Source organism: Gymnodraco acuticeps, unplaced genomic scaffold (genome assembly GCF_902827175.1).
Source record: "Gymnodraco acuticeps unplaced genomic scaffold, fGymAcu1.1, whole genome shotgun sequence".
NCBI classification, from domain to species: Eukaryota; Metazoa; Chordata; class Actinopteri; order Perciformes; family Bathydraconidae; genus Gymnodraco; species Gymnodraco acuticeps.
In genome coordinates this window covers 1-22104 of record NW_022990028.1, presented here as the reverse complement: position 1 = coordinate 22104, position 22104 = coordinate 1, and the positions used below count along the sequence as shown (strand labels likewise).

The 22104-nt window shown below is 42.4% G+C and overlaps 19 non-coding genes across 19 annotated transcripts; all 19 read right to left on the bottom strand.

Annotated features, from left to right (window-relative positions):
- Nucleotides 1–10496: 10496 nt before the first annotated feature.
- Nucleotides 10497–10569, bottom strand: trnar-ucg. The gene has a single exon. It is a non-coding gene; the product is annotated as a tRNA-Arg (tRNA).
- Nucleotides 10570–10881: 312 nt separating this feature from the next.
- trnai-aau lies at nt 10882–10955 on the bottom strand. The gene has a single exon. It is a non-coding gene; the product is annotated as a tRNA-Ile (tRNA).
- Nucleotides 10956–13253: 2298 nt separating this feature from the next.
- On the bottom strand, nt 13254–13327 carry trnai-aau. The gene has a single exon. It is a non-coding gene; the product is annotated as a tRNA-Ile (tRNA).
- A 667-nt stretch (nt 13328–13994) lies between these two features.
- Nucleotides 13995–14068, bottom strand: trnai-aau. Its single transcript has one exon. It is a non-coding gene; the product is annotated as a tRNA-Ile (tRNA).
- Nucleotides 14069–16150: 2082 nt separating this feature from the next.
- On the bottom strand, nt 16151–16224 carry trnai-aau. The gene has a single exon. It is a non-coding gene; the product is annotated as a tRNA-Ile (tRNA).
- Nucleotides 16225–16490: 266 nt separating this feature from the next.
- Nucleotides 16491–16563, bottom strand: trnar-ucg. Its single transcript has one exon. It is a non-coding gene; the product is annotated as a tRNA-Arg (tRNA).
- Nucleotides 16564–16875: 312 nt separating this feature from the next.
- trnai-aau lies at nt 16876–16949 on the bottom strand. Its single transcript has one exon. It is a non-coding gene; the product is annotated as a tRNA-Ile (tRNA).
- A 287-nt stretch (nt 16950–17236) lies between these two features.
- On the bottom strand, nt 17237–17309 carry trnar-ucg. Its single transcript has one exon. It is a non-coding gene; the product is annotated as a tRNA-Arg (tRNA).
- Nucleotides 17310–17620: 311 nt separating this feature from the next.
- trnai-aau lies at nt 17621–17694 on the bottom strand. Its single transcript has one exon. It is a non-coding gene; the product is annotated as a tRNA-Ile (tRNA).
- A 287-nt stretch (nt 17695–17981) lies between these two features.
- trnar-ucg lies at nt 17982–18054 on the bottom strand. The gene has a single exon. It is a non-coding gene; the product is annotated as a tRNA-Arg (tRNA).
- Nucleotides 18055–18365: 311 nt separating this feature from the next.
- On the bottom strand, nt 18366–18439 carry trnai-aau. Its single transcript has one exon. It is a non-coding gene; the product is annotated as a tRNA-Ile (tRNA).
- Nucleotides 18440–18726: 287 nt separating this feature from the next.
- Nucleotides 18727–18799, bottom strand: trnar-ucg. Its single transcript has one exon. It is a non-coding gene; the product is annotated as a tRNA-Arg (tRNA).
- A 310-nt stretch (nt 18800–19109) lies between these two features.
- Nucleotides 19110–19183, bottom strand: trnai-aau. The gene has a single exon. It is a non-coding gene; the product is annotated as a tRNA-Ile (tRNA).
- A 287-nt stretch (nt 19184–19470) lies between these two features.
- trnar-ucg lies at nt 19471–19543 on the bottom strand. Its single transcript has one exon. It is a non-coding gene; the product is annotated as a tRNA-Arg (tRNA).
- A 312-nt stretch (nt 19544–19855) lies between these two features.
- On the bottom strand, nt 19856–19929 carry trnai-aau. Its single transcript has one exon. It is a non-coding gene; the product is annotated as a tRNA-Ile (tRNA).
- A 287-nt stretch (nt 19930–20216) lies between these two features.
- On the bottom strand, nt 20217–20289 carry trnar-ucg. Its single transcript has one exon. It is a non-coding gene; the product is annotated as a tRNA-Arg (tRNA).
- Nucleotides 20290–20601: 312 nt separating this feature from the next.
- trnai-aau lies at nt 20602–20675 on the bottom strand. The gene has a single exon. It is a non-coding gene; the product is annotated as a tRNA-Ile (tRNA).
- A 288-nt stretch (nt 20676–20963) lies between these two features.
- Nucleotides 20964–21036, bottom strand: trnar-ucg. The gene has a single exon. It is a non-coding gene; the product is annotated as a tRNA-Arg (tRNA).
- Nucleotides 21037–21346: 310 nt separating this feature from the next.
- Nucleotides 21347–21420, bottom strand: trnai-aau. The gene has a single exon. It is a non-coding gene; the product is annotated as a tRNA-Ile (tRNA).
- Nucleotides 21421–22104: the final 684 nt, after the last annotated feature.

Genomic DNA, 22104 nt, shown 5'->3' with positions numbered 1-22104 from the left:
TTATGGGATGTATCTCTGGAATTATGAAAGTTATGAATGATAAAAGTAATAACCATCGATTCCCGACCGAGCTGAACGTTTTGATGTTCAATGCGGGAGGAGAAGTGGCGCAAAATAACCCGGCGGAATAATAAATAATTTCGTGCGTAGCCTAACAGATAGTGGGAATGCTGTGTCAGCATTCCCACTAAATTACTCCGACTGTTTCTCTCTTCTTGTCTCGTTTCTGTGTGTGTGTGTTTGAATATATCGTGCTGACTCACTGACTGCACCGATTTGATTGGCTGAGTAGCGTCACCTCCTTAAAACATTAAACAATAACTTTAAAAAATGTTTTTATCTTTATGTTTTAAACATTTTTTTAAAAACATTTTTTACATTTTCAACATCGTGGATACATCCTTATATGCTCCCGGCAACACACTGAACTTCAACTTTGCCTCCTTATTACACTCCCCCCTACTTTAGTGGGAACAATGAGTCTGCGTCTTTGATGGCGGATGATGCGGGGGATGCAATGTAGACAGGAATAAACGCAGGTAGGTGGAGGCAGGGGCGGACTGGGACTAAAAATCAGCCCTGGAATCTCACCCACCCCAGCCTACACAAATTGGTAGAGCCCGCTAGTGAACTGTCAACGGGGGGGGGGGGCAGCCCGCTGAACGGACCTCTGTCGTCTGTCAGCGCAACTTAAATTATGCTGTTTAAAAACATAAAAAATAAAGGGCGGTGCCGGCCGTCAGCGAACCGAGCCGGCCGCCAACGGCACACTGACGACCGGCCGTTCTGTGATTCTCCAGAACACACAGATGGCCAGTCCTCCCCCTGGTGGAGGTGAAGGGAATGAGCACTTTTACAGCCTTTTTGGCGAGGTGGGGGAACTCGGTCTCCACAGACAGCCAAAGGTGTGCAAGTGACACTTTACTCGTCTTTTTCTTGAGGTGCGCCTCACACTTTGAAAACCGCTGATCTAGAGAATTCGAACGGCTCTTATCATGGCGGCCACTGAGGTACTTCCGGGTCATTTCACTTCTTTAGGAAGGTTCCTAAGCTAAACTGACAATTCGACTGCAGCCCAGGCGGACTCACCTCTGGGTACATTTGAGTGTATTTGCTGTATCTCTGGAACCCATTGATCGATTTGGGTGATTGACACCTCTTTGTTACCGTTAGAGCCAATAGAATTGAAGGGAAGTACCTAAATCCATCTAAACATTACCATTGGTGAGTTAGAATGATGCGCTCGCAGCATGCCCAAAACCGGAAGCTCCGTTACACTCTATATGACAAATAAGTTTATTGCCATAAATGTTATGATGGATTATCAGTAATCATTTCAAAGTGACACAGAGACATTGGATTAACCTTCAGCAGCGTTTATATGCATTTGAATGCCCTTGAACACAACCTTTTATCAGAAAACAGCAAAGGTAAGACGTATTTGCCGTTTTGGCCCCGTAAAGTGGAGTTGTGTGTTGTCTTTCCTGGCTTTCGCTGCCGTGAGTTTTGGTCGCACAGTGATGATACTTATACTAATGAAATGTTAGGAATCTCAGCTTTCATATGATATCTAGTTTGTGCAGATAGCATGAAGTATAAAATATCGCTACCGATCGGGCTTAAGAGGTTAATGTATGATCGGTATGACAGTCGCAGGCCAAATCATGTAAACAGCCAGTCACCCTGTGTGTTGCAGACCCACAATTCTCAGGCCAGCAGCCCACTTAACAGGCCAGGCCATCGGGAAACCTCCCGGTCCTCCCGATGGCCAGTCCGGGTCTGCTTGGTCTTGACTCGGTCTCGCCCTGCCTTGATCTTGACTTGGTCTCGACCTCTGAAAGTCTTGGTCTTGTCTTGGTACACTCCGGTCTTAGTCTTGTCTTGGTCTCGGTTAAGTTGGTCTTGACTACAATACAACTACAAGGTGTTTTATATCTCTGGGAACCCACAAACAGCGACCATAATGTTTTCTTCCATCTTCACAACTGAACAACGGCACAACGTCAGTAACAACAGAGAGAATCCCAAAGTTGATTGGCTTTCGTGAGAAATGTGCAAATGTAATGCACAAGTTGAAATAATTGAACTCTTGATTGAGAAGGCCCCCTTTAAATCACGTCCATGGTGTCATTCCCACCTTTTCATTCTAGCCACCAGAGCGAATACACATCTATCCACACCTTTACATTGACTTTACATGTATGCATGCCCAAAAATCACACCCCGTCTGTGTGAACGCACCATAAGAGTCACTGTAGGGCAGCACCCTAAATGCAGATACGACAGACTGTGAATATGATAGCCGGAGTTAAAATAGTGTAGGTGTATGTACAGCTTAATGTACAGGTTAATGTTTTTGTATTTTATGTTTCCTTGAAACAATTCCTGTGTCCTTGTTACCTCATGGCTTGGTTCCCTATAAGAGGAAACTAGAATCTGCTGTGGCCATGCCAGAAGTAGATTCCTTCCTGTAAAAGACAGCATATGGTATGGTAATGATGACCTGTTGACCTTCACAGTGGGCTGCTATCCCTCCTCAACTCTAGGGGAATCGAAATGGCTGCCATCCAACTTATCCAAACAGCTTATCTCCTTAGTCATTGATGTGCTGCGAAGAGTTACCTTTAACTTCTCCCAGCTCTTCCCTGGGAGCCTCCTCATCATTCAATCAGCAGACCTCACAGAGAGCTCCACCACTGTGCTGCACTTCCCACTCTCCATTCTGGAAGAAAGACACCATTAGGCGCCTTCACACCGGAGTACTTTTCCCAGGAATAGTTCCGATAGTTCCTGGGATTTTGCGTTCACACCAAAAAGATCTGGAACTAGAAGTTTTTTTCGGGAACCTTGTCACCCCTTTTCAGTCCCTGCTAGAGAGGTGGTACTTTCCTGGGGAGGAAAAGGTTCCAATTTCTGATTGGCTGGGCGAATTGCAAACCACGCCCCGTAAAACTCAGAAAAAATGTTGTGAAGCCGCCATTTTATTTGCTCGCATTAGCATTAGCCCAGCGCACCAACAGAGAGAGACTAACTTATGGCAACACAAAATAAAACATGAGAGCGGTGGAGTGATGAGGAGGTGTCTGCGCTTCTGGCGATTTACTCTGAAGGCTTCAGTAGAAGCTGCTGGGAGTCTTCCCAAGTGCCCAACTCCGGGGACTTCGGGTGGCAGTATACGCCGTGAAGTTGTTTGCGGCCTGCCAGTAAACCCAAAGCAGAAGAAGTGACGTCAGCGGCTTAATTTCTGCGTAATCCTCCCTCAGGGACTTATAGGTCCCTGTGTGAACGCGATCTACTAGATAGTTCCGGAACTAAAGATATCCGGAGAACTAAGTTCCGGGAACTATTCCTGGGAAAAGTACTTGGTGTGAAAGCGCCTATTGACTTTAATTTCTCACCTCACTCAGGCATGACGCAAAAAAAAGCATAATGGTCTGCCAGCTTCAGAGAGGAAAGGATGGAGAGGAAGAGATTTCAGCTGCAAGGAACCATGGGAGATGCTCTTTTTATGGGCATTTTTAATAGTGACATTTTATATGCGGACGCACCTCATATACTGTGGGGATTGTCCACAGTACTGAATGTATGTAAGTCGCTTTGGATAAAAGCGTCTAACAAATGACAAATGACATGTAATATACTCTCTATTGAGCAGTGGCTTTTAAAGAGACATCAGGGAGACAAGTTTTAAAGCTGGAGGTGATGAAACATAATTCATCATTGTGGCCTCTGAGGCCAGGTAATAAAATGTTAACGCTCCTGCGATCCCCTGACAGCAGTCAAGCTGCAGATTACACTATTGTTGGTGGATGGTTATTACAGAGCTACAAGCCTTTGAGGGAAAACATTTCTTCATGTACACAGTCTATTGCCTTTTCTGACCTGTTCTACAAAGCAGTACACAGTGAATTGTTTTCCCAACTCAACTGCAAGGAATCTGGTTGTAATGATGAACGACAAATAGTCCTTCACTGCTAACTGCCAAAGCTACAACCCACTCCTGCAGATATACTCTCAACAATAACATCTCTAAATATCTGGATTGACAGTCATTAATGTTAAGAGTCAAGTCACCAAATCACACCATCTCACGGTTTAATTCTACATCATAACAGTGATAACCATTCATGACCTTTCCATCCATTCATGCAGTTTCTATCAACACCTGTGTTGTTTCACCGACTCAGAGAGCAAGAAATCTGGGTGTTTCACTGGACGACCAACTGTACTTCGCGGCTAACATCGCTGCTTTAACCTGCTCCTGCATATACACTTTCTACAACATCCGAAGGATACATCCCCAGGCTCTAGTCATCCAACATTTTGAATACTGAAACTACCTCCTGCCGGATCGAACTGCAAGCAGCATCAGCCCTCTGCAGCTCATCCAGAATGTGAAATCTCGACTGGTCTTCAACATCCCTGACTTCTCCTACACTGCACGCCGCCTTCACTGGTTACCAGTTGCTGCCAAATCCGCTTCAAGACACTGGTACTGGCCTACTGTGCTGCTAAAAGTGGATAATTCTTGTTAGAGACAGTATATGGTATCAGGGCTGCCCCTGGCCAACTTGTGGCCCCACGCAAAGGTGTTTCATGAGGGGGGGTGGTGCTGCTAGTAAAGCACGCTCGTGAACTGTTAGTGCCGGAGCTTCGCAGCGGGGAAAACTGTGGAGCTGCAAGTGAATCAGGTCCTTCCTACATTTAGGACATGGTTAAAACATACACTTGCTACTCCTTCACTGCAAATGGGACCACTCAACAAAAGCACGCCATGAAGTATTGAGTTTTCTAATTTTATTCTTACGGTGTGTCCACACAGCAGCTTTGACCAAATCTTGAAAATCCTGGAGCTGGGCGTGTCTGACAGCTTGGGGATTTCGCGACCAACAACCAATCACATGAATATCACATGAATATCCCGCCCCCGACATACAAAGCAAAAAAAACCCGGTTCTTCTACACTATTGTCAAATAGGAAGGGCTATGATGAACATTTATTTTTTTAACATTTTGAACATTTATGAGATTAATGTTTATGTTGCTATTTTATGCTACATTCCATGCTGGCTAATGATACTGTCTATGCTTGCTAGCAACGAAGTAAACTAGCAACGAAGTAAACTGGATATAAAATCCCCAAACAAGCGAAAACCTACCAGTTTCACCCACTGCCTCTGCCACCTCCCCCCATGCCTGGTTCCTCCGGTTTGTATCCCGGTAAGTAAATAGGGACTGGTCATAAAGAACCGGGTGATTTGCTACCGCAATAACTAAGTTCTCCTCCATTTTTGTGGAATATAGAAATGAACTGCGGGTCTCGTTCTCCCAGCTTGCACGCGGTTTGATTGGCTAGCGCTTGAACTGTCAGATTTGCATAAACGGATCTGATTGGCTGTCGCTTCCAGCTCAGCCTCAAAAGTTGAACATTGTTCAACTTTGGAATCCTGAACATCCTGGAAATCCTGGAAATCTTCGCCTCGCCCCCCCACAATGCAATTCGGCGACAAGCGAGGGAAAGTGACGTCATCCCCATTCAAAGTCAATGGGCGGAGACGCGCTGGAAGCGGTGGACAAATCGCCAAAAGCTGCTGTGTGGACGGGCCGTTACTGTTCTGATCATTATTCCCCAGTAAACTCTGGATGTGTTTTGCTTTGTATTGAGCAAGTGTAGTGGGAAGACATTTCCTCAACTTTGTAGCCAAATTCACTTACTGTACCAGGAACTCATTGTTCATGAAATCACTTCTGCCCTCATCCCAGCTGCTGTGAGAAATATTGCCGGGTATTGCATCACTGTGAGCAAATCTAATTTACACATGAAGAAAACGTCATTAACAGTTATATTCACATGACTTTGCGATGAGATTCCAGACTCATTAAACACCCCTCTGGCTTGAAATAGCTTGTTGATTCATTGACTTCATCTCCTAATGACACAGAGGCCTTATACTCTCCGCCCCCCCACAACCTGCACTTTATCTCAGGTGCGTGTGTTGGTGGAAAGTGACACGGATACATCTAGCTTGACAGGTTTTTTTTCCAGCTGGCTCATATGGTGTAAGGCAGGGGTACTCAAATACAAATCTTAAAGGTCCAAAATAAATGTTTCAATAAGACAAAGGTCCGTTTATTACGGTCATTCAAACTTTTAAACAATTGCAACAAGATTCTTAACACGAGGTTGCAAAAATAAAAAGTCTCTGTATGCAGCAGTTTTCATTGTTATTGTTTCTGTGCTTGACCCCTCAGAGTCGCAGTGTAAGAGCTGCACAGTTAGGAATAAAGACAGCTGCACCCTCTTTCATTCAGCATTCCCATTACTGCTTTATAAATGTCTTGCCTTCTTGTGTGTCCACTGAGGTTCGTCAGGCCCAACACATCTTCAACAAACTCCCCCTTTGCCTCATCATAACAACTCACAAACACCAGCAACTGAGCATTGTCAGTGGTGTCAGTGGACTCACCCACAGCTAAGGAAATGCACTGTGCATTTTCTATTCCATCACAAAGCTGATGAATCAAATCACCAGCCAGTATGTATGTTCTTCTGGTTGCTGTGGAATCTGAGAGGGGATTTGCTTGATTTGACCTGTTATTTCCTCTTTTTGTTTGCCTTCAACATGGTCTCCATCACTTCAGTCATGCATTCTTTTATACTGCAGTTATTATCCAGTGGAAGGTCCTTACCTACTGGCCTAGTTCAATCAAAGTGGTTACTTTTTTTTGGCTGGGCAGTGTAGTTTTAAACACCGTCTTATTTGACTTTCTCAGGACTTAAAACAGTTTTTTGGGGGCAGACCCCCTCAAAGAAAACAATATATTTACACACGTAAGGTCATCATCTTAATAGTTGTGTATGCTCATCCGTGAGCAGAGCATCAAGTTGACATGTCTATTACAGCTGAATGCGGCGATTACCATCTTGTTCAGCAAAACGCCTCACAAACGTATTAAGATCAACAGCTTTAGTGCGTTTTGATTCAATGCTGAGTACAGCCGCACTGACAGTCTCTTCTCTGTCAGACCGCAAATACCTCATTCCTTCAGCGCTTGGGTCCGAATGCTTCTCGTTTTGCGCCGTCCAGTTAAAAATGAAATCGCCGCCAAATCGTATGTCCACGCTCGCGCCAGGACCGGGGGAGGGGTTACATGACGTGCATCTTGTGCTGCATTCACTTGCACTCGGACATTAGAGACTTTCTCTCATAAATGTCCGATGAGCCACAACTTTTCTTTCAAAACAAAGCTGCCAACTGGGGTGGCAGCTGGGGTGGCAAGGCCTATTTTTAGGGTGTCAGTTGCCACCCCGGTAGGTGAAACTAGGCTACTAGCTACAGTACAGATGGAACTAGATGAGCTGTTAACTCTCGCTCTGACATTTTTTTGTTTTTGTTTTAATTCTCGCTCTGACTTAGACAGGTTGAAAGAGACACACACATTTTTCCCACCCGCATTCCGCGAAGACCCGCCCTACTGTGCCTCTGATTCGCAGATTGTTTGGGGGGGAAAAACGCTGACTGGATGCTGAATGTGATTGGACCAAAGCGTTGACACACACAGGTGGAACACAGTGGAACAGTCAGACATGCAGAGCGCTGTTTGCAGTGGACATAGCGGAGAATTTTGACTCGTTGCGAATGCGTTGTGGCGATGTCTCACATATAATACAGAGAGATCATACATATGAAAAGTATAATTTGCTCAGAGTCCGGAGACAGTGCTGGTTCGGTCCGGATCCGGACCGGAGTCCGTAGTTTGAGGATGCCTGGTGTAAGGCATGGGTCGGCAACAGGCGGCCCGCGGGCCATTTTTGGCCCGCCAGCAATAATATTTGGCCCGTAATTTTGAGAATCAAAAATAAAATATTAATTTGAGATTTTTTTATTTTTATTTTTTACAACATAGGACCGACAGTCGCACATCAGGGTTTCCGTTAGCTGCCGATCGATCGGCCGCCGGTCATTATCGGCCGATATTCACTCTTAATAGTTTGATCGGTGCTCTCTATAAAGGCCGATCAGGACAGCTGGATCTGATCGATATGGACATAAACGCGAGTGAAGTATAACCGGACCCGAGATAGAGATCAGATCAGCTGCTGAGTCTGACGGAGACACGCAGCTCTGCTTAATCACCTGAAGCCCCGCCCACTGTTTAGCGAGCTGCATGAGAAACTGACGGGCTGTCAGGAGAGAGAGGGAGGGAGAGGGGAAAAGAGAGCATCCGTTTCTCCCGTGTTATTATTCAAAGTTAATGTAAACTTTTGAATAATGTACTTCATCTACTACAAGTAGTTTGTTTGAATGTAATAATGATGTTGTTTGTGGAATCATTTATTGAAAAATGAATCTGAACTTTTCGATCTGTAACGATTATAAACTGAAGCAATATAAAAATGAGCCCCATTAACTGAGTTTTAAACATCAGCATATCCGGTCATAGTCCGGTGATTACCTGCTAACGGAACTCTGCTACACCATTCTTATTATTATTATTGAAACATGACCGGTGAGTTTCAAATTTGTCCGGTAAAATAAATTCTGTCCCGACATATCCGCTTAATTCATAATGTCAGTGGAGGGAGGGGAAGCGGCGCTGTGGAAGAGCAGAGTGGCGAGTGAGAGCTGTCATCTTCCCTTTACAAGCTTCAAACATGTATTTATCGTGTGATTTTGGAAATAAAAATGTCATATTCTGAAAGCCAAGACTTTGTTTATTTAAAATCAAACAAAACACCCGAACCCCGAAAAACTAGTTTTTTACGCAAATCCACGTTTATTTTGAAATGAGCCGTTGCGACTTCCGACTGATTTCGATAGAGCGGGTCACATATGGCAAATGTGTGGTTGTGGGGAACCAGGTCAATTAAAGTACTTATTTAACTATTAAATACATTGAGTTTGAGTAAAATACTTGGTTACTGATTAATTTAGGTTATAATATATTAAATTGCAAATCAAAACTGCTGTAATTGATTTATTTTGTCCTTTGGTATTTTTTAAAGGTTTTCAACCTGAAAGAATCCTAATGTGTCCTTGAAAAGTTGAAATAAAGAAAAGGAACAAGGATTCCAGTTGTCCCTCAAGCCTCTCAAATGTGGGCAAACACTCAAATAAATGCCAAAAACCCAGAGAACTTGACAATAGGCCTACTTATCAGAATAAAAGTATGTTAAATAACACTGCTACCTATACTTTACTCAGTGGAGGCTCGTCCATTGAGGAAAGGGAGGACCATCCTCCCTAAAATTTCAGAGAAAAATAAACTTTGAAGAGAACAATAAATAGGCTACACCTCAATTTAAAAGATAAGTCTGTTAAAATACAGATAATAGCCCTGGCTTTGGGACTGAAATGGGGCTAGAGAGGACGAGCCTCCCTTTGGGCGGGTCTAAACAGAGGCTCTGGATTGGGCGCCTATATCATCAGTGAACCAATCAGCGGATCTGACTGCGCATCAGAGTGTTGATGGGGAGGGTTATCAGCGATATCAGAGTTTTTTCTGAACCGGTGAACAGGGGCGCTGCGCCCTCTTACCAAAATCAATTCCTTGAATTAGGCTTTGATTATGTTCTGCTCCGCCATCTTGCGGCTCAGCAAAAAATTGGCCCAAGGCCAAACTTACTTGCCTACCCCTGACTACACAGTATCAATATTTAAGCCATTCCTGACATAGATATCATCGCACTCATTATCAAGGTCTTATATTTACCAAACAAACGGTAACCCTAAACCCTAACCCCTGTAGGGGGGGGCCAGATGGTGGAGGGCTTTGAAAGTGAGGACCAGGAGTTTGTAGTGGATGCGGTGTGAAACGGGGAGCCAGTGGAGTTCTTTGAGGACCGGGGTGAGGTGATGCCATGATTTGGTGTGGGTGAGGAGTCTGGCGGCTGCGTTCTGGACACGCTGGAGTCTACTGAGGGATGTGGAGCTGATGCCGTGGAGGAGTGAGTTGCAGTAGTCAAGGCGGGAGGAGATGAAGGCGTGAATGAGTCGCTCAGCTGCAGGGCGGGTGAGAGAGGGACGGAGTTTGGCAATATTGCGGAGGTGGAAAAATGAGGTTTTTACAACTTGACGGATGTGGGGCTCGAGGGAGAGGGTGGGGTCAAATATAACGCCAAGGTTGCGTGCCTGGGTGGAGGGGGAAACAGGGGTGCCATCAATGGTGACTGTCAGGTTGGGGGTTTTGCTGAGGGTGGATTTGGAGCCGATGAGGAGGAGTTCAGTTTTATTGCTGTTGAGTTTGAGGAAGTTGTGTTGCATCCAGGATTTTATTGCAGTCACACAGGATTCGATGTGGGGGTTGTTGGGGTTGCTGATCTGATCAAATCCCAGTTTGGAGTTGGTGGAGAAGAGATAGCTTGAAAAGTAGACAGCAGATTTCACAAGAGCTAGTTGTTGGAATATTTGCTTTTCTTTCACAAAAGAAAATTGTCTACTATTGGACCAGAGGGTGTTTTGAATGATTAGTTCAATGACTGAGGCTAGATATTTCAACCACGAAGGGATTCGAACCATCAATCTTCTGATCCGAAGTCAGACACCTTGTCCATTAGGCCACATGGCCACAAAAATGGCACCTTTCACAATTCACAAGTGCCATTGTTCATCTGCTAATTTAAACTAGTGTTTGCAAGTTCAGAAAGTGACAATTGTAGAAATACTTAGTATAATCGGTTTTTTTGCAAGTTCAGTTTGGGACAGAGAGTAAATGAGTGGACAACGTTTGGATAGTTATTCAGGTTAGACCATTTCAGAGTTTATCGTGGACCAGGAGTGATAGATTGACTGGAGACTTCACATGTGAAAGTAATCGGAATAAATTCTCACTTTTTGAAATAAACAGTGCAGCTGCATTGATTTAATAAACTACATTAACTGGCCAGTATGGGGATTGAACCCATGACCTTGGCATTATTAGCACCACGCTCTAACCATCTGAGCTAACCGGCCTACCTTAGTAGAACTTTTGAAGCGAGAAAAGTAAAAAAAAGGTACTGTTCAAAACGGTAAAATATCGGAGCAATTGTTGCTAGATATTTCAACCATGAAGGGACTCGAAACCTCAATCTTCTGATCCGAAGTCAGACTCCTTGTCCATTAGGCCACAAGATCACAAAAATGCACCTTTCACAATTCACAAGTGCCATTGTTCATCTCCTAATTGAAACTAGCGTTTGCAAGTTCAGAAAGTGACAATTGTAGAAATGCTTAGTATAATCGTTTTTTTTTGCAAGTTCAGTTTGGGACAGAGAGTAAATGAGTGGACAACGTTTGGATAGTTATTCAGGTTAGACCATTTCAGAGTTTGTCGTGGACCAGGAGTGATAGATTGACTGGAGACTTCACATGTGAAAGTAATCGGAATACATTCTCACTTTTTGAAATAAACACTGCAGCTGCATTGACTTAATAAGCTACATTAACTGGCCAGTATGGGGATTGAACCCATGACCTTGGCGTTATTCAGTAGCGTGGCGTGGGAAAAAAATTAGGGGAAGCCAATAATACGTCATTTATTTTGGGTCGGGGGTGTGGTGGTCAATGTAATAACGTAACCAGATGAGTGATTACAGCACCCGGTATCATTTTACACACATTTATATCATACAGATGCAGGCCTGTTATCTAACCGACAGGTCCGCACGCACTCTCCAGCCGAAACTCTAATAAGCATTCATTCACAAACTAAATCAGGAGACCTTTAACGTTTTACGTCCGATTCGCTCCTTTTTTCCTCGCTGTACACAGCTCCAGTTTGGGCATCGGCCTGTCATAAGATTGTATTTGTTGTTGCTGCTGTAGCGGAAGTTTAGTACAATTATTTTTGATTAAAAACTCCAAATCTCCACCCTCCATAATTGCACTTGCTTCAGTTGCTTGCTACTTTCAAACGGCGGTGAGAGTGATGCAGTGACGCTATCTATCTTCTATCGATTAGATTTATGATTCGAAAATTATAAAAGTAGGGTAGAAATGTGGATATTATCCGACTGAACAAAACGTGCATTTATCTAACAGGTTCGTTTTCCACTGACCTTATTTCGAGCTATTTTCCAAAATCCTATGGAGAAATCCCATTGCTTTTTTGTTGAGGGAAACCGAGCGCAGCATACTTCCGGGTTTTAGGATGCGTCACTGTAACACTAAATTGATTGGATTGTGAGGCAAGGGAAGCCAGCCGCCTCTGGCTTCCCTTGGCATGGCCCTGACTAATCACAGGTTGGCAGGAGCATGACGTGAGCCTTGTCTGATTGGTCAATCCCTCCATTTTTTTTCACCAAGGGAAGCCAATTTCGGCTGGCGTCCTCTCGCAACAGAGAGTGCAATCTACTGTTTCACCATAACATCTACAGGGGCGCTGTTTCACTCTTTGTAAAATACTAAATGAGAATGGGGAAGAGACGGGCCGGCAGCAACACACAACAAAGAATTTCCGAAACTAAACAAAGTTTTTTAATTTATTCATTAAAATTATAACTACAATTCGATAAAACAGGAGAAGCCGGGCTTCGCTTGGCCTCCAGGAGACAACGCCACTGGCGTTATTAGCACCACGCTCTAACCATCTGAGCTAACCGGCCTACCTTAGCAGAACATTTGAAGCGAGAAAAGTTAAAAAAAGGTACTGTTCGAAACGGTATCAGAGCAATTGTTGATCGTCAATCAGATCTGATAAAATCTCAGTTTGGAGTTGGTGGAGAAGAGATAGCTTGAAAAGTAGACAGCAGAATTCACGAGAGCTAGTTGTTGGAATACTTGCTTTTCTTTCACAAAAGGAAATAGTCTACTATTGGACCAGAGGGTGTTTTGAATGATGTCAAATTGGGAGGAAGGATTAGTTCAATGACTGAGACTAGATATTTCAACCACGAAGGGACTCAAATCCTCAATCTTCTGATCCGAAGTCAGACGCCTTGTCCATTAGGCCAAATGGTCACAAAAATTGCACCTTTCACAATTCACAAGTGCCATTGTTCATCTGCTAATTTAAACTAGTGTTTGCAAGTTCAGAAAGGGACAATTGTAGAAATGCTTAGTATAATCGTTTTTTTTGCAAGTTCAGTTTCGGACAGAGTGTAAATGAGTGGACAACGTTTGGATAGTTATTCAGGTGAGACCATTTCAGAGTTTGTCGTGGACCAGGAGTGATAGATTGACTGGAGACTTCACATGTGAAAGTAATCGGAATAAATTCTCACTTTTTCAAATAAACAGTGCAGCTGCATTGACTTAATAAGCTTCATTAACTGGCCAGTATGGGGATTGAACCCACAACCTTGGCGTTATTAGCACCACTCTCTAACCATCTGAGCTAACCGGCCTACCTTAGTAGAACTTTTGAAGCGAGAAAAGTAAAAAAAAGGTACTGTTCAAAACGGTAAAATATCGGAGCAATTGTTGATAGTCGATCTGATCAAATCCCAGTTTGGAGTTGGTGGAGAAGAGATAGCTTGAAAAGTAGACAGCAGATTTCACGAGAGCTAGTTGTTGGAATACTTGCTTTTCTTTCACAAAAGGAAATGGTCTACTATTGGACCAGAGGGTGTTTTGAATGATGTCAAATTGGCATGAAGGATTAGTTCAATGACTGAGGCTAGATATTTCAACCCCGAAGGGACTCGAACCCTCAATCTTCTGATCCGAAGTCAGACGCCTTGTCCATTAGGCCATATGGTCAAATAAATGCACCTTTCACAATTCACAAGTGCCATTGTCCATCTCCTAATTTAAACTAGTGTTTGCAAGTTCAGAAAGTGACAATTGTAGAAATGCTTAGTATAATCGTTTTTTTTTGCAAGTTCAGTTTCGGACAGAGAGTAAATGAGTGGACAACGTTTGGATAGTTATTCAGGTTAGACCATTTCAGAGTTTGTCGTGGACCAGGAGTGATAGATTGACTGGAGACTTCACATGTGAAAGTAATCGGAATAAATTCTCACTTTTTGAAATAAACAGTGCAGCTGCATTGATTTAATAAGCTACATTAACTGACCAGTATGGGGATTGAACCCATGACCTTGGCGTTATTAGCACCACGCTCTAACCATCTGAGCTAACCGGCCTACATTAGTAGAACTTTTGAAGCGAGAAAAGTTAAAAAAAGGTACTGTTCAAAACGGTAAAATATCGGAGCAATTGTTGCTAGATATTTCAACCATGAAGGGACTCGAAACCTCAATCTTCTGATCCGAAGTCAGACGCCTTGTCCATTAGGCCACAAGATCACAAAAATGCACCTTTCACAATTCACAAGTGCCATTGTTCATCTCCTAATTGAAACTAGCGTTTGCAAGTTCAGAAAGTGACAATTGTAGAAATGCTTAGTATAATCGTTTTTTTTGCAAGTTCAGTTTGGGACAGAGAGTAAATGAGTGGACAACGTTTGGATAGTTATTCAGGTTAGACCATTTCAGAGTTTGTCGTGGACCAGGAGTGATAGATTGACTGGAGACTTCACATGTGAAAGTAATCGGAATACATTCTCACTTTTTGAAATAAACACTGCAGCTGCATTGACTTAATTAGCTACATTAACTGGCCAGTATGGGAATTGAACCCATGACCATGGCGTTATTCAGTAGCGTGGCGTGGGAAAAAAATTAGGGGAAGCCAATAATACGTCATTTATTTTGGGTCGGGGGTGTGGTGGTCAATGTAATAACGTAACCAGATGAGTGATTACAGCACCCGGTATCACTTTACACACATTTGTATCATACAGATGCAGGACTTACACACGCCTGTTATCTAACCGACAGGTCCGCACGCACTCTCCAGCCCAAACTCTAATAAGCATTCATTCACAAACTAAATCAGGAGACCTTTAACGTTTTACGTCCGATTCGCTCCTTTTTTCCTCGCTGTACACAGCTCCAGTTTGGGCATCGGCCTGTCATCAGATTGTATTTGTTGTTGCTGCTGTAGCGGAAGTTTAGTACAATTATTTTTGATTAAAAACTCCAAATCTCCACCCTCCATAATTGCACTTGCTTCAGTTGCTTGCTACTTTCAAACGGCGGTGAGAGTGATGCAGTGACGCTATCTATCTTCTATCGATTAGATTTATGATTCGAAAATTATAAAAGTAGGGTAGACATGTGGATATTATCCGACTGAACAAAACGTGCATTTATCTAACAGGTTCGTTTTCCACTGACCTTATTTCGAGCTATTTTCCAAAATCCTATGGAGAAATCCCATTGCTTTTTTGTTGAGGGAAACCGAGCGCAGCATACTTCCGGGTTTTAGGATGCGTCACTGTAACACTAAATTGATTGGATTGTGAGGCAAGGGAAGCCAGCCGCCTCTGGCTTCCCTTGGCATGGCCCTGACTAATCACAGGTTGGCAGGGGCATGACGTGAGCCTTGTCTGATTGGTCAATCCCTCCATTTTTTTTCACCAAGGGAAGCCAATTTCGGCTGGCGTCCTCTCGCAACAGAGAGTGCAATCTACTGTTTCACCATAACATCTTCAGGGGCGCTGTTTCACTCTTTGTAAAATAATCAATGAGAATGGGGAAGAGACGGGCCGGCAGCAACACACAACAAAGAATTTCCGAAACTAAACAAAGTTTTTAAATTTATTTATTAAAATTATAACTACAATTCGAAAAAACAGGAGAAGCCGGGCTTCGCTTGGCCTCCAGGAGACAACGCCACTGGCGTTATTAGCACCACGCTCTAACCATCTGAGCTAACCGGCCTACCTTAGCAGAACATTTGAAGCGAGAAAAGTTAAAAAAAGGTACTGTTCAAAACGGTATAAGAGCAATTGTTGATCGTCAATCTGATCAAATCACAGTTTGGAGTTGGTGGAGAAGAGATAGCTTGAAAAGTAGACTGCACCTTTCACAATTCACAAGTGCCATTGTTCATCTCCTAATTGAAACTAGCGTTTGCAAGTTCAGAAAGTGACCATTGTAGAAATGCTTAGTATAATCGTTTTTTTTAAAAGTTCAGTTTCGGACAGAGAGTAAATGAGTGGACAACGTTTGGATAGTTATTCAGGTTAGACCATTTCAGAGTTTGTCGTGGACAAGGAGTGATAGATTGACTGGAGACTTCACATGTGAAAGCAATCGGAATAAATTCTCACTTTTTGAAATAAACAGTGCAGCTGCATTGACTTAATAAGCTTCATTAACTGGCCAGTATGGGGATTGAACCCATGACCTTGGCTTTATTAGCACCACGCTCTAACCATCTGAGCTAACCGGCCTACCTTAGTAGAACTTTTGAAGCGAGAAAAGTAAGGTAAAATATCGGAGCAATTGTTGATAGTCAATCAGATCTGATCAAATCCCAGTTTGGAGTTGGTGGAGAAGAGATAGCTTGAAAAGTAGACAGCAGATTTCACGAGAGCTAGTTGTTGGAATACTTGCTTTTCTTTCACAAAAGGAAATGGTCTACTATTGGACCAGAGGGTGTTTTGAATGATGTCAAATTTGCAGGAAGGATTAGATCAATGACTGAGGCTAGATATTTCAACCACGAAGGGACTCGAACCCTCAATCTTCTGATCCGAAGTCAGACGCCTTGTCCATTAGGCCACATGGTCACAAAAATTGCACCTTTCACAATTCACAAGTGCCATTGTTCATCTGCTAATTTAAACTAGTGTTTGCAAGTTCAGAAAGTGACAATTGTAGAAATGCTTAGTATAATCGTTTTTTTTGCAAGTTCAGTTTGGGACAGAGTGTAAATGAGTGGACAACGTTTGGATAGTTATTCAGGTTAGACCATTTCAGAGTTTGTCGTGGACCAGGAGTGATAGATTGACTGGAGACTTCACATGTGAAAGTAATCGGAATAAATTCTCACTTTTTGAAATAAACAGTGCAGCTGCATTGACTTAATAAGCTACATTAACTGGCCAGTATGGGGATTGAACCCATGACCTTGGCGTTATTAGCACCACGCTCTAACCATCTGAGCTAACCGGCCTACCTTAGTAGAACTTTTGAAGCGAGAAAAGTTAAAAAAAGGTACTGTTCAAAACGGTAAAATATCGGAGCAATTGTTGATCGTCAATCAGATCTGATCAAATCCCAGTTTGGAGTTGGTGGAGAAGAGATAGCTTGAAAAGTAGACAGCAGATTTCACGAGAGCTAGTTGTTGGAATACTTGCTTTTCTTTCACAAAAGGAAATGGTCTACTATTGGACCAGAGGGTGTTTTGAATGATGTCAAATTTGCAGGAAGGATTAGATCAATGACTGAGGCTAGATATTTCAACCACGAAGGGACTCGAACCCTCAATCTTCTGATCCGAAGTCAGACGCCTTGTCCATTAGGCCACATGGTCACAAAAATGCACCTTTCACAATGCACAAGTGCCATTGTTCATCTCCTAATTGAAACTAGTGTTTGCAAGTTCAGAAAGTGACAATTGTAGAAATGCTTAGTATAATCGTTTTTTTTGCAAGTTCAGTTTCGGACAGAATGTAAATGAGTGGACAACGTTTGGATAGTTATTCAGGTTAGACCATTTCAGAGTTTGTCGTGGACCAGGAGTGATAGATTGACTGGAGACTTCACATGTGAAAGTAATCGGAATAAATTCTCACTTTTTGAAATAAACAGTGCAGCTGCATTGACTTAATAAGCTACATTAACTGGCCAGTATGGGGATTGAACCCATGACCTTGGCGTTATTAGCACCACGCTCTAACCATCTGAGCTAACCGGCCTACCTTAGTAGAACTTTTGAAGCGAGAAAAGTTAAAAAAAGGTACTGTTCAAAACGGTAAAATATCGGAGCAATTGTTGATCGTCAATCAGATCTGATCAAATCCCAGTTTGGAGTTGGTGGAGAAGAGATAGCTTGAAAAGTAGACAGCAGATTTCACGAGAGCTAGTTGTTGGAATACTTGCTTTTCTTTCACAAAAGCAAATGGTCTACTATTGGACCAGAGGGTGTTTTGAATGATGTCAAATTTGCAGGAAGGATTAGATCAATGACTGAGGCTAGATATTTCAACCACGAAGGGACTCGAACCCTCAATCTTCTGATCCGAAGTCAGACGCCTTGTCCATTAGGCCACATGGTCACAAAAATGCACCTTTCACAATTCACAAGTGCCATTGTTCATCTCCTAATTGAAACTAGTGTTTGCAAGTTCAGAAAGTGACAATTGTAGAAATGCTTAGTATAATCGTTTTTTTTGCAAGTTCAGTTTCGGACAGAGAGTAAATGAGTGGACAACGTTTGGATAGTTATTCAGGTTAGACCATTTCAGAGTTTGTCGTGGACCAGGAGTGATAGATTGACTGGAGACTTCACATGTGAAAGTAATCGGAATAAATTCTCACTTTTTGAAATAAACAGTGCAGCTGCATTGACTTAATAAGCTACATTAACTGGCCAGTATGGGGATTGAACCCATGACCTTGGCGTTATTAGCACCACGCTCTAACCATCTGAGCTAACCGGCCTACCTTAGTAGAACTTTTGAAGCGAGAAAAGTTAAAAAAAGGTACTGTTCAAAACGGTAAAATATCGGAGCAATTGTTGATCGTCAATCAGATCTGATCAAATCCCAGTTTGGAGTTGGTGGAGAAGAGATAGCTTGAAAAGTAGACAGCAGATTTCACGAGAGCTAGTTGTTGGAATACTTGCTTTTCTTTCACAAAAGCAAATGGTCTACTATTGGACCAGAGGGTGTTTTGAATGATGTCAAATTTGCAGGAAGGATTAGATCAATGACTGAGGCTAGATATTTCAACCACGAAGGGACTCGAACCCTCAATCTTCTGATCCGAAGTCAGACGCCTTGTCCATTAGGCCACATGGTCACAAAAATGCACCTTTGACAATTCACAAGTGCCATTGTTCATCTGCTAATTTAAACTAGTGTTTGCAAGTTCAGAAAGTGACAATTGTAGAAATGCTTAGTATAATCGTTTTTTTTGCAAGTTCAGTTTGGGACAGAGAGTAAATGAGTGGACAACGTTTGGATAGTTATTCAGGTTAGACCATTTCCGAGTTTGTCGTGGACCAGGAGTGATAGATTGACTGGAGACTTCACATGTGAAAGTAATCGGAATAAATCTCACTTTTTGAAATAAACAGTGCAGCTGCATTGACTTAATAAGCTACATTAACTGGCCAGTATGGGGATTGAACCCATGACCTTGGCGTTATTAGCACCACGCTCTAACCATCTGAGCTAACCGGCCTACCTTAGTAGAACTTTTGAAGCGAGAAAAGTTAAAAAAAGGTACTGTTCAAAACGGTAAAATATCGGAGCAATTGTTGATCGTCAATCAGATCTGATCAAATCCCAGTTTGGAGTTGGTGGAGAAGAGATAGCTTGAAAAGTAGACAGCAGATTTCACGAGAGCTAGTTGTTGGAATACTTGCTTTTCTTTCACAAAAGCAAATGGTCTACTATTGGACCAGAGGGTGTTTTGAATGATGTCAAATTTGCAGGAAGGATTAGATCAATGACTGAGGCTAGATATTTCAACCACGAAGGGACTCGAACCCTCAATCTTCTGATCCGAAGTCAGACGCCTTGTCCATTAGGCCACATGGTCACAAAAATTGCACCTTTCACAATTCACAAGTGCCATTGTTCATCTGCTAATTTAAACTAGTGTTTGCAAGTTCAGAAAGTGACCATTGTAGAAATGCTTAGTATAATCGTTTTTTTTGCAAGTTCAGTTTCGGACAGAGAGTAAATGAGTGGACAACGTTTGGATAGTTATTCAGGTTAGACCATTTCAGAGTTTGTCGTGGACCAGGAGTGATAGATTGACTGGAGACTTCACATGTGAAAGTAATCGGAATAAATTCTCACTTTTTGAAATAAACAGTGCAGCTGCATTGACTTAATAAGCTACATTAACTGGCCAGTATGGGGATTGAACCCATGACCTTGGCGTTATTAGCACCACGCTCTAACCATCTGAGCTAACCGGCCTACCTTAGTAGAACTTTTGAAGCGAGAAAAGTTAAAAAAAGGTACTGTTCAAAACGGTAAAATATCGGAGCAATTGTTGATCGTCAATCAGATCTGATCAAATCCCAGTTTGGAGTTGGTGGAGAAGAGATAGCTTGAAAAGTAGACAGCAGATTTCACGAGAGCTAGTTGTTGGAATACTTGCTTTTCTTTCACAAAAGGAAATGGTCTACTATTGGACCAGAGGGTGTTTTGAATGATGTCAAATTGGCAGGAAGGATTAGATCAATGACTGAGGCTAGATATTTCAACCACGAAGGGACTCGAACCCTCAATCTTCTGATCCGAAGTCAGACGCCTTGTCCATTAGGCCACATGGTCACAAAAATGCACCTTTCACAATTCACAAGTGCCATTGTTCATCTCCTAATTTAAACTAGTGTTTGCAAGTTCAGAAAGTGACAATTGTAGAAATGCTTAGTATAATCGTTTTTTTTTGCAAGTTCAGTTTGGGACAGAGAGTAAATGAGTGGACAACGTTTGGATAGTTATTCAGGTTAGACCATTTCCGAGTTTGTCGTGGACCAGGAGTGATAGATTGACTGGAGACTTCACATGTGAAAGTAATCGGAATAAATTCTCACTTTTTGAAATAAACAGTGCAGCTGCATTGACTTAATAAGCTACATTAACTGGCCAGTATGGGGATTGAACCCATGACCTTGGCGTTATTAGCACCACGCTCTAACCATCTGAGCTAACCGGCCTACCTTAGTAGAACTTTTGAAGCGAGAAAAGTTAAAAAAAAGGTACTGTTCAAAACGGTAAAATATCGGAGCAATTGTTGATCGTCAATCAGATCTGATCAAATCCCAGTTTGGAGTTGGTGGAGAAGAGATAGCTTGAAAAGTAGACAGCAGATTTCACGAGAGCTAGTTGTTGGAATACTTGCTTTTCTTTCACAAAAGCAAATGGTCTACTAATTGGACCAGAGGGTGTTTTGAATGATGTCAAATTGCAGGAAGGATTAGATCAATGACTGAGGCTAGATATTTCAACCACGAAGGGACTCGAACCCTCAATCTTCTGATCCGAAGTCAGACGCCTTGTCCATTAGGCCACATGGTCACAAAAATGCACCTTTCACAATTCACAAGTGCCATTGTTCATATCCTAATTGAAACTAGTGTTTGAAGTTCAGAAAGTGACAATTGTGGAAATGCTTAGTATAATCGTTTTTTTTGCAAGTTCAGTTTCAGACAGAGAGTAAATGAGTGGACAACGTTTGGATAGTTATTCAGGTTAGACCATTTCCGAGTTTGTCGTGGACCAGGAGTGATAGATTGACTGGAGACTTCACATGTGAAAGTAATCGGAATAAATTCTCACTTTTTGAAATAAACAGTACAGCTGCATTGACTTAATAAGCTACATTAACTGACCAGTATGGGGATTGAACCCATGACCTTGGCGTTATTAGCACCACTCTCTGACCATCTGAGCTAACCGGCCTACCTTAGTAGAACTTTTGAAGCGAGAAAAGTAAAAAAAAGGTACTGTTCAAAACGGTAAAATATCGGAGCAATTGTTGATCGTCAATCAGATCTGATCAAATCCCAGTTTGGAGTTGGTGGAGAAGAGATAGCTTGAAAAGTAGACAGCAGATTTCACGAGAGCTAGTTGTTGGAATACTTGCTTTTATTTCACAAAAGGAGTGATAGATTGACTGGAGACTTCACGGTAAAATATCGGAGCAATTGTTGCTAGATATTTCAACCATGAAGGGACTCGAAACCTCAATCTTCTGATCCGAAGTCAGACGCCTTGTCCATTAGGCCACAAGATCACAAAAATGCACCTTTCACAATTCACAGGTGCCATTGTTCATCTCCTAATTGAAACTAGCGTTTGCAAGTTCAGAAAGTGACAATTGTAGAAATGCTTAGTATAATCGTTTTTTTTGCAAGTTCAGTTTGGGACAGAGAGTAAATGAGTGGACAACGTTTGGATAGATATTCAGGTTAGACCATTTCCGAGTTTGTCATGGACCAGGAGTGATAGATTGACTGGAGACTTCACATGTGAAAGTAATCGGAATAAATTCTCTCTTTTTGAAATAAACAGTGCAGCTGCATTGACTTAATAAGCTACATTAACTGGCCAGTATGGGAATTGAACCCATGACCTTGGCGTTAT